Raw genomic sequence first — 10,930 nt, 5'->3', positions numbered from 1 at the left:
GCATAGAACGAGAAAACCATTTAGTAATAATACATCAGATTAAGGACAAATCTCAAAATCTGTAGGGAACTACAATATTTAACAAGAAAAATACAAACAACCCAATCAAAAAATAGGCACAAGACAAAATTAGACAATTCATTAAAGACGTCATCCAGGTGTCCAACAATGATGTAAAGAAATGTTAATGTTCACTAGGAAGAAGAGAAAAATAGATTAAAACAATAATGAAATACCACCTGATACCCACATTTTAATCAAAATTCAATAAGACAAAATAATCAATGCTACTGGAGAAGAGTAGGAATTGGAATGCTCATACATTGCTGGTGGGACTGTACAATTTTAAAATCTCTGTGGAAAACAGTATGACACTTCCTTAAACAAATGCAAGCACAAATATAACCTAGTAATCTCATCATTTAAAAAAAAGTACTTTTATTGGGGGCACTTACATCTCATCACAATCCATATATTCCTCCAATGTGTCAAGCACAATTGCAAACATGCTGCCATAATCATTTTCAAAGCATTCTCTTCACACTTGAACCCCTGATATCAGCTCCTCGTTTCTTCCCCCTCCCTTCCCACCCGTCCTCCCTCACAAATCCTTGAAAAGTTATTATTTTTTCCATATCTTACATTGTCCTCCTTCACTATTCACCCACGTTCCTGCTATTCTTCCCCCTGGGAGGGGGTTCTAGTTTGAGCCTTGTGCTCAATTCCCCCTATCTCACTCCACTCTCGTCTAATCCTCCTGGTATTTCTACTCTTCTTGTTGGCCTTGAGGGGTTTGTCTATCCTGGATTCCCTGTGTTGTGGGCTCTTATCTGTAGCAGTGTTCATGCTCTGATCTAGTCCAATTTGTAAGGTAAAATTGAGGTCATGATAGTGCGGTGAAGGAAGCACCAAGAGAACTAGAGAAACGTTGTGTGATTCATTGGTGCTATATGGCGTCCTGACTGGCTCATATCTTCCCTGTGACCCCTCTGTAAGGGGATGTCCAATCTCTAAAGATGGACATTGGGTCTCCACTCCATGTGCCTCATCATTCACATTGGGTATGGTTTTATTCTGTGTCTTAGATGCCTGATACCTGATCCCATTGACACTTCATGATCATACAGGCTGGTGCGCTTCTTCCATGTGAGCTTTTTTACTTCTGAGATAGATGGCTGCTTGTTTGTCTCCAAGCCTTTAAGATGCCAGATGCTAAATCTTTTGATAACCGTACACCATCAGCTTTTTTCACTGCATTGATTATGTACACATTTTGTCTTCAGCAATGTTGTCAAGAAGGTGAGCATCACAGAATGTCAGATTGTTAGAATAAAGTGTTCCTGTGTTAAGGGAGTACTTGATTTGAGGCCCAATATCCTTCTGCAACTTTAATTCTTATCGTATAGATATGAGTACATAGATCTATTCCCCTCTCATTATATATATTTACATATGTACATTTTTATATATACCCTAAAGAGATAAAGAATACAACACGAACAGACATATGCACACCTATGTTTGTTGCTGTATTTTCCAAAATATAAAAAACAAGGAAACAACCATGGACACCTATTATAAAGCAATAGACAAACCCTGGTACTTCCATGCAATAGAATATCATACATCAATTAAAACAAAATGACTCTAGGGTTAGGCACAAGTGGAGTGAGACAAGGATGGCAGACTCTCAGTTCCCATTTACACTGCATAGGCCATATCTCTGCAAAGATAGTCAATGTATTCCAAGCCCAGAGAACTTTCTGTAAGAAATGCGGCAACCATCAACCTCACAAAGTGACCCAGTATAAGAAGGTCAAGGATTCACTGTATGCGCAAAGAAGGAGACCCTATGATGGGAAGCAGAGTGGCTGTGGTGGGCACACAAAGCCAATTTTCTGGAAGAAGGCTAAAACCACAAAGAAGATCATGCTGAGATTGAATGTGTTGAGCTTAACTGTAGGTCCAAGAAGATGCTGGCCATTTAAAAATGCAAGCATTCTGAACTGGGAGGTGATAAGAGAAAAAGGACCAAGTGATCCAGTTCTAAGCCTTGTTTTATCTTGTAAATTTGAAAAAGTGTTGAATCAATAGTTATATTATCTGTAAGCATATAGAGTTATATACTTACTCGGGGAGGGGGGCGGGGGGAAGGACTGTCTAAAACACCACGAGGCATGAAAAAACGTATTATGCTTTGCAAACTCAGTCAATCTTACAAACATAAATATTTAATAACACTAGCATTATAATGAAAACCATACATAAAGAAACTTGGATTATACTTGAAAAGATAATACTTTGAAAACTGTGAAGAGGCAAAGGACGGGGGTGGGGGGGGTGGGAGGGGGGAACAGGGATAGGAGAGTGATAGTGTTAGGCAGCTAAGCCTAGGGAATTGGGAAGTCCATTTACGCATGCCCAGGAGAGCCCACCTAGAACAAAGCTGGTTTTTCCCGCTGGTGGGCTCAGATTGGCGTTACACCTGGAGCAGCCCACCTGGTCCAGGTGATTGCAATTCAGCCTATGAGAGCGACCTGGGGTCATTCACCACGCCTCCCCCGGGAACCCTTGAAAAGGCAGGGACAGGAAGGGAGAGGGGCTGGTCTGGTCCTCTTCCTGGGAGGAGAGAGATCCTTGCATGATCCTGAGCAGTCTCTGTCAGGCCACATGGTCGAAGGAATCCTATGGGTGCCGCATAAAACCTGAAGCTTCTTTTAACTCTCATTCAATTCACTTGGATCACGAGTCCAGCTTCGGCGTGAAATCTTTCTCGCGCAGAGCCAAGGACCAAGGCTGAAATCTAGCCTGGAGAGAGAGACCTTACAATAGGTTGTTGAGGAAGATGGGGCAGAGAAAAAAAAGAGACTATTATTTGGACTGTTTAAAATATTACTTTTGATATCCATTTCTTGAGGTGGGCTGTGTAAATATATACAGTGTACATATTTCTTAAAAAATCCCTCAAGATTTCTTATTCCTCCAATCTAAATATTGGTCTGAGTAACTAACACAAACCAAAAAATTCCAAAAAGCAGGAAAGTAAAACTGAACTATATTAGGCTCGTTAACTATAGAAAAAAAAAGTTCAAACAAAAAAGACAAAGGAAATCAGTAAAGGCTTTTTTTTTATGGGTACCCAATTTACTAAGAATCATTGACTTTATTAATCTGTTATGCTGGAAAATGAGAGCAACACAGTATACGCTTAGTCAAACAGACATAAGCAAAGATGCAGAGGAAGGCTCGGGACAAGAGAAAAGAGGGAAGAAACTGTTGTTGCTGTTTTTTAAATTACAATGTGCTTTTTTCCAGAGTTGATAATGAACACATTTCCCTGGCAGAGAAATTTATTATATCTCAGGGTCCAATAGAAATTGTCCTCTGTCAAAAGTCTTTTAAGCCATTTTTTCCATGATGGCCTGATAATCCCTGAGCACTTCTCACTGTGAGCCCAACTTCTGCTTTTTCACTGGTCATTTCAATAGCAATGAAAAACAAGCCTGGCCACAACCCTCAAAGGGGAGCACCTGAACTGAGCAGTTAGGGAAGGTAAAAATCTTGTGGGCCATTGACCATGGAGGACAGACCCAAGTATATAAGGCATTGAATGGGACATTGCAGGATTCAGATTCATTAAAAAAACAAAAAAACAAAAAAAACAAAACGACACCCATGTGATTTTAGGTGAAACAATGAAATGATCAGAAACCTCCTTACCTAATTTACTGAGGTGTTCTTTCTGAATTGCTAATTTTCAATCCCTCAATGATGTGTTCAGTTGTCACTAAGGTCCATTTTTATCAGGTTAATCCTCACTTTATTACCTCTCTCTCCTTAGAACTGTTCTTAAAGGAAAGACTTAGGCAATTAATTTTTTTGTTTTTAATATGATATACTTTTTCCTGAATTGCTAATTAACAAGTCAAAGAAGTTGGGAAGCATGCCCTCCACCCACTACTTTTCCTTAGTTTGTCTTTCCCTGTTGTGATTCAAATGCGAGCAGGGTCATCCAGAGTGAAGAGTGTTTAGCAGAACTTCCAGACTAAGAAGAAACTACTAAGAATGGATCAGTTGCCACTCCAGGACCTGAGCTTCACTTTCCTCATTCACCCTCACCCCTCACGCCAGAAATGCCCAATTGAGGGCGGGTTCTTGCCTATGGCCTGTTCCCTCCTTGTCAGTTAATCGGGCACGAGAGCAGGGGACTCCGGAGTGGCCTTTACCGAAAGGAGAGGCCAGCCTTGCAGTCATCAGGCCGCTCCACTGCTGACCGAGGTCTGTATTAGAGCTTAACTTCTCAGCACCTTCCTTTGAAAAAGGGTACCATAGCAGTGACGGCCCCAGATCCCCGCACAGACTGAGTTCTCACTGGGATTGCAGAGTCCCACGTAAACCTCATTGAACGCCTTCTGACCAGGAAGCAAGGTTGTAGGTAACTGGACCCTCAGGCAGAGGGCTTTGGAGTGTGGATTACCTTCACCTCTCTCCAGGCAGCCGGGGAAGGGGTGGTCTTTCTGAGAAGCTTGCAAGCCTGTGTGTCCTTGATGGAGGTCAGCAAACTGCAGACAGTACAGGGGTCTCCTAGCTATCCCCTATCAGACCTGCCCTGACTGCATGGGTCAGAAGGCCCTGGACCATTCGGAATTGCCTGTCATTGGCCACCAATCATGCTTTTGTAGGCGTTTCTTTTGCCCTGCCCCTCCCCCACAACCTCTTTGTCCCATATCTCAATTGTGAACCTGGGAAGCCATTTCAACCTCCTGTTGGTGGCTTCACTCATCCAGATGTATTTGTGTCTGTGCTGCGTTTGTCAGTTAAGATTTAACAAATGTTCACTTTAAACTATATTTAAAATGGTGTCTCTGTTTTACTCTAAAGCATCATTCCTGCTTGTGCCTTGTCAATCAATTCTGCCCCTCAGAAACCAGCTTGTGCTCTGTTTTAGACTGCAAAATGGACTCCAATCTCAAATATAATTTAAGGAGACCATTTATTAAGTCTTAATAGTGACAAAGAGAATACAAGACGCAAACAGACGTCACCCAGATGAAGCAGATCATTGGTGCAGTTCAAGGAAACACTCAAGTCGAGAATCTAATTACGGTAAATTATATTAGAACAAAGGAAACTGTCACAAGTTCATGATTGATGGACAATCATTTTTATAAGTGGGACTACAGAAGAAGGGACAGGACCATAATTGGGACATCTATATTGTCAGATAGAACATTTTACAAGAGTGGTCCAGGGCCATCTGACGTAGGTTTCCTGGGCTCAACTTAAGGAATATAGGACACCCTGGATTGGCTGGAGAATGGTGGAGGCCGTCGACTTTCTCATTTCCTCTGCCTCTAGGCAAATCTAATCTATATCCTTGCTTAATAATCAGAAATAATTCCATGGAGGCCTAATCTACGGGTAGACCCTTCAATTTGACTTTAGGCAGTCACTGTCATCCATACACCTTTACTAACTGGGGTGCTAAGACTTTAATCTCTAAGACAGCCCACTGGGACTTGTCTCCTAATTTCTGCTGATGCTGTAACTTTCCACTTGGAGTGTGAAGAATCCAACTTGGGGATATCTCCCCAAATAAACCTCACATGAGAGATTTGTCCTATTTGGCTCAATTCTCTTTATCACTGCACTCTTCAATCCACTGCTATCACTCCCATACCATCCCTCTTGGCTCTTAGTGCATTGCTGGCCCAGATGTAAAGTCCACTCAATTTTTTGTAGGACTTTTTATTTTCTTTTATATTCTCTTGTTTTGCAGAATCCAGCAATTATTAATTGATGTTTCAGGTCCTTTTATGTATAAATCTGGAAAAAGAATAGGTTTTCTTCCTCTGTAAAGAGTTTGGTTTTGAAAATTCAGAGTAGTTCTTCTCTCCTATAGCGTCACTATGAGTCAATTGACTCAACGCAGGGAGTTTGGGTTTTGTGCATTAATATATTTTAGTGACACATGTCCTCAAGGTCAGCACTTTTTTTGCTATTTTATTTTCACAGTGACATAGAATTTAAGTCGGTCCTTTATCAGTTATCCTAGTGCAGCGGTTCTCAACCTGTGTGTTGTTAACCCTTTAGGGCGGGGGTGGTAACATGTGTTACCTGAGACCATGGCAAATCACATATTTTAGATGGTTTTAGGACCTGAGACACTGCTCCTCTGTCTCCAGCCAGGTCCACCCACATGCATATACGCCCACATATGAATACCCGGAGGTGAAGACTCTTACTCATGCTACACCATGATTCAAGACAAAATTTCCTTTATTTGTAATTAGAAATAAACATTTCACAATATATAATGCATATTGTTTTCTGATTAATCACTGTTTTAATTATGATCAATTTGTAGCGAGGAAAATACATCCTGCAGATAATTACATTATGATTCATAACAGTATCAAAATTACAATTATGAAATAGCAACGGAAATAATTTTATGGTTGGGCGCACCACAAAGTGAAGAGAACTGTATTAAAGGGTCGCAGCATTAGGAAGGTTAACAACCACTATCCTAGTGGATACAGAAAATGTTTCTTGCAACCAAATTCTAAGTATGTAAATTCTTTTTATCCTTTTGATTTATTTGCTCTGGTTACTTTCTTTTTCAATTTTTTTTTATTTTACTGGGTAGAACTATGTCCCAATGTTAGCTCCTAATTTTCAAAACTGTGCTATAATTGTTTCTAGTAAAAGGCAACATCCAGATATATAATTCTTATATAAAGTAAGATCTCATCTTATTTAAAATAGGTGACCATTTTCTCTGCCACACTGCATGGTAGAACTTAAATGTTCTAACCTTTTATCCAAGTGTCCTTGATAGAAGGCTTGTTTTATTCACTGGTTTATTGTTCTCATGGGCACTCCAGTGCATTTTGGTAGTGATGCCATGGGCCGTTGAACTTTTCCAGGTTTCATGGCTGTAATCTGTATTTCAACAGATTGCCACCTCGTGGGACTCAACTGCTTTCATTTCATCAAGCTGACACTCATTTAAGCACTGGAGCAGTAGGGCTTCTTCACTGACTAATGTAGACTTGCCAAGATGACATGTTTTGCATAATAGACATGGTGATTCTTATTTATTATTATTATTTAAATCATTTTATTGGGGTCTCATACAACTCTTGTCCTAATCCATATATACATCCATTGTGTCAAGCACATTTTTTGACCCCATTATTCTGACATGGTGACTCTTAATGAGAATTATTTTTGTGTTTATTTGCACAGAAATGTTTTGTTTTAGTTCATTCATCAGTATGGGAGAAGCTTCAACACTATACAGAAAATTACAGGACTCTAAATCCACGACTTTCCTAAGAACATGGGTGGAATCTAATTCCACATTTCTGGGTCCTAATATGAACAATATTGCACTTTTGCTCATGCTGTGTTTTAAAAGACTTGTGTTATTCAGCAAGGCAACTCTGTTTCCAGTGTGTACCCTTCTCTCCAGTATAGGTTTAGAGTGTGGCCTGATTATTAGAGGTTCATTGTCTTCCAGCCCGTAAACACACATCTTCACTGTTTGAAAGGTGTTAAGGGCTGTTAAGGAACCTCCATAAAAATGAAGATTCTTGTGACATTGCTGTCAGACAGTAACATTTCCCCTATTACAAATGGTATATTCACAGCTATGAGGGAGGAACAGAATTATAAGACAGGTTCAGCACTTCTCTAAGGCAGCTGCTTTTCTAGGGTCTGTGTACAACCCAAGTGAGGTCACTCCCTTCAGACCTGCAGTTAGCACCATCTTTTCTGGTCATCAGTTTCTATACTTTCTCCTAAATGAAAACTGGTTCTGACTGATGTGATGATCTCTGAAGGCAAATAGTTCACATGCAGTTTTTTTAACTTCTAAGGAAGCCCGATGATTGAATTTATAGATCTCAGGGCTTTGGAACATAAGAATACAAATAGAGATGTTTTCTTGGAGAAAACGATGAAATTCAGAACAGGAAACCCACCCTGTCAACCCCTCTCTACCTGCCTCAGAGGCTGGTTCTTGTGCTCACTTGTTCATCAGCACCCTCTGTAGCCCGTTCCTGAAGGTGAGGTTTGTTCCTGGGTTCACACTGACTTCCCTCACCGTGTCTCCCACAGTACTAGCTGGCCATGTCCCCCATTCCACTATGGATTCACAGATATAGCTCATCCTTGGCACCTTCTCTATAGATGACTAATCAGGTCTTCATGAAGTCTGCATATTCTTAGCACAAGCATCAGTTTATATTAGGTAATCCACTCCAAGCCCCATGATGGCTGTTCCGAAAAGGAAGGCACCTGGAAGAAAAATTATATTGATTTATTGATCTTGCTGAAGTAATTCTGGGTGGTTACCATTTAATCTGTCTCTAGCATCCCCTTTATTTCCCAGTTGGAGCTCAGACCAAGGTGATCCTGGAGACAGATTATTCGACGTGCTGAAATTGGGACAGATGTGGATCTCAGATCAGGCTATGCTGTGTGGAAAGATAGTAGATCATTCTTGTTTGGCAGTTTTGTGCTTCTTGGATGGTAAAAGACCCTGGAACCTGTGCACGCGGGCCTATCCTAGGCCAGGTACCCTCCTCCAGTAGGTATGTAATAACAGGCTCAGGGAGAAACAATGTCTTTTGCCTCTGGAAGCCCCTGTGGTTACAGTCAAAGGTATTCAGACCTGTGCCATCATCCTGGCCGTGATGTGTCCACTAGTGACTTCTTTTATTTATTTTTTTCCATGGCTGAAAATCCCTTTATTTTGGGAGGTTTGGGGTGCTCTCCTGTTGATAGTATGGCTGGTTTTAAAAATCTATATTGAAAAATATTTTTCCCCCCGAGCTTTGATGATGCTCCCTAGGATTCTTGTGCCCAATATAGCTGGCCATAGGGACTCTCGAGTTTGTCTAAATCTTGCATCAAGCCGTCTAGTTATTCTTGTTCTGAAGAAAGTTTTGCTTTATTGTCTTTATCCATAGCATTCTCTCATTGGACTAAACTGGTCTTTAGTTCATAAATCCTTCTTTTTAAAAAAATCATTTTATTGGGGCTCGTAGAATTATTATCACATCCATACATCCATCCATTGTGTCAAGGACATTTGTACATTTGCTGCCTTAATCATTCTCCACTAATGACTTCTTAGTTGCTAATTGGCCCATACCAAGTTCTCACTTTCATTTCAGAGTTCATTGAGATATCCATGTGCCCAGGGTGTCCGGTCAGCATTTCACAGGTTAGGTCCGAGAGGGGTTGCCCCGCTGTTGTTATCATGAGTAAGTCTTTGAGGACTTACTTTTCTCAGTGAGAGGAGAACCCCAGTGTGCTCTGACAGGGAGTCCCTGGCACTGGACACACAGAGTATCCTTAGGATTGACATGTTTCCAGTTTGGGGTGAAGATACAGCCCCACTTGAAGTATGTCCTGTGAGGTTAAGCTGTTGGTTCACACAGATCTAAAGATTGACTGGAGTCAGATATTTTCGGGTTATCAGTGCACACTGGTAGAGGAGGTATATAAAATCATTCACTGAGCCCTTTCCCTAGGTCTCAGTAAAAGGCCAATGTTAGTTTTGAAAAGTGGATACAATGCTTCCTATGTATGTACCTTTAATTTTCTGCCTCCTGCATCTTTTGTGACCTGAGTGTCCTGTGGGAATGAGGGGAGGGAAGGGGTCGGTGACAAAATTAAGAAGTAATTAATATGCCTTATTGATCATGGGTTTCGCTACATCTTTGAGGAAGAAACCAGATGAAATTGGGATGTATAAATTAATAAATCAGTACAACTGAACCCTCAGGCACCTTGCTTATTGGGTAACATCCTTGCATATGTCCGATAGCAGAAAAGACTCCTTGAGGCCAGGACAGAGTAGAGGGGAGATCCACAAGACACCTGTCATATGGACATGTTGTTGTTATCATATATAAACATTTATCAACCAGTTTATTTTGCCAACTACCATGAATTAGATGAAAATGATTTAATAGTTAAAAAAAAGAAAAGAAAATGATTTAATAGTTTACTTAAAATGTGCCTGTGATTCCTGGTTTTGTCTGTCTACCTACCTTATTAGTTCCCTACATTTAGGTAAAGTCTGAGAGAGAAGATAGCTCCACATACATACCTAGCAATGTGACTTTCTTGATGGGTTAGATTTGGGTTCAATTTAGGGTTGTAGGGTGCTAGAGTCAGAATCTGTAGGTAAGATTGGAATTAGGTCCTGGGATTAATGTTCCTGGTTCAAGAACAAGAGTCAATGGATAGAAATAGAACATAAGTGTCAGGAGTCAGATGTTAATGGAGAGATTAAAGTAAGGTGACCAGATTTTAACATTGGTAAAGCAAGATACCAGCAGGACACCATTGATCAAACTCAGATCCTGGTGAAATAGCCACATGGCAGCCAAAAACCGGATACTCTAGCTTGTCATGCATTCTTTCCAAAAATCGCGACTTTTTAAAAACACCGCGGGAGGTGAGAAAAATTGTTAAAAATCAAGAGGTCTGGTAAAGGGCTTTCTGTTTAGAATGTGTCCTGCCTGACAGCTTATGTTTGCAGTTGCTTATGGCTTATGTATTATGGTATAAAGATGTAGAGTTATGATTTAAACAGTACAGTTTGGGAGTTGGTTCCTCAATTTGAGACTTTGAGTTATATAGTTAGGATTTAGGTTATAGAATATATTCCAAGTTGTGTTCCTGATTTTTTAAATTGGAATAAATGAATTAGGCTAAATTTTTTTAATTGGTTTTTGCTATCAGGGAGTGCTCAGGGTATTAATAGCCATTCTGGATGGTGAGGGGTTTTTCAGGTAGTTAGGGTTTCAGTGTTTGGGAAGATTATCAGTGTGCTGTCAGGATGCTCAGCATGTTAAGGTGTAAGGGTTAATAGTCTGGGAGCTGTTGTTTAGCAATTGATGGTTTGTGA

Source organism: Tenrec ecaudatus, chromosome 15 (assembly GCF_050624435.1).
Source record: "Tenrec ecaudatus isolate mTenEca1 chromosome 15, mTenEca1.hap1, whole genome shotgun sequence".
NCBI lineage: Eukaryota > Metazoa > Chordata > Mammalia > Afrosoricida > Tenrecidae > Tenrec > Tenrec ecaudatus.
Note: the sequence above shows the minus strand (reverse complement) of the source record.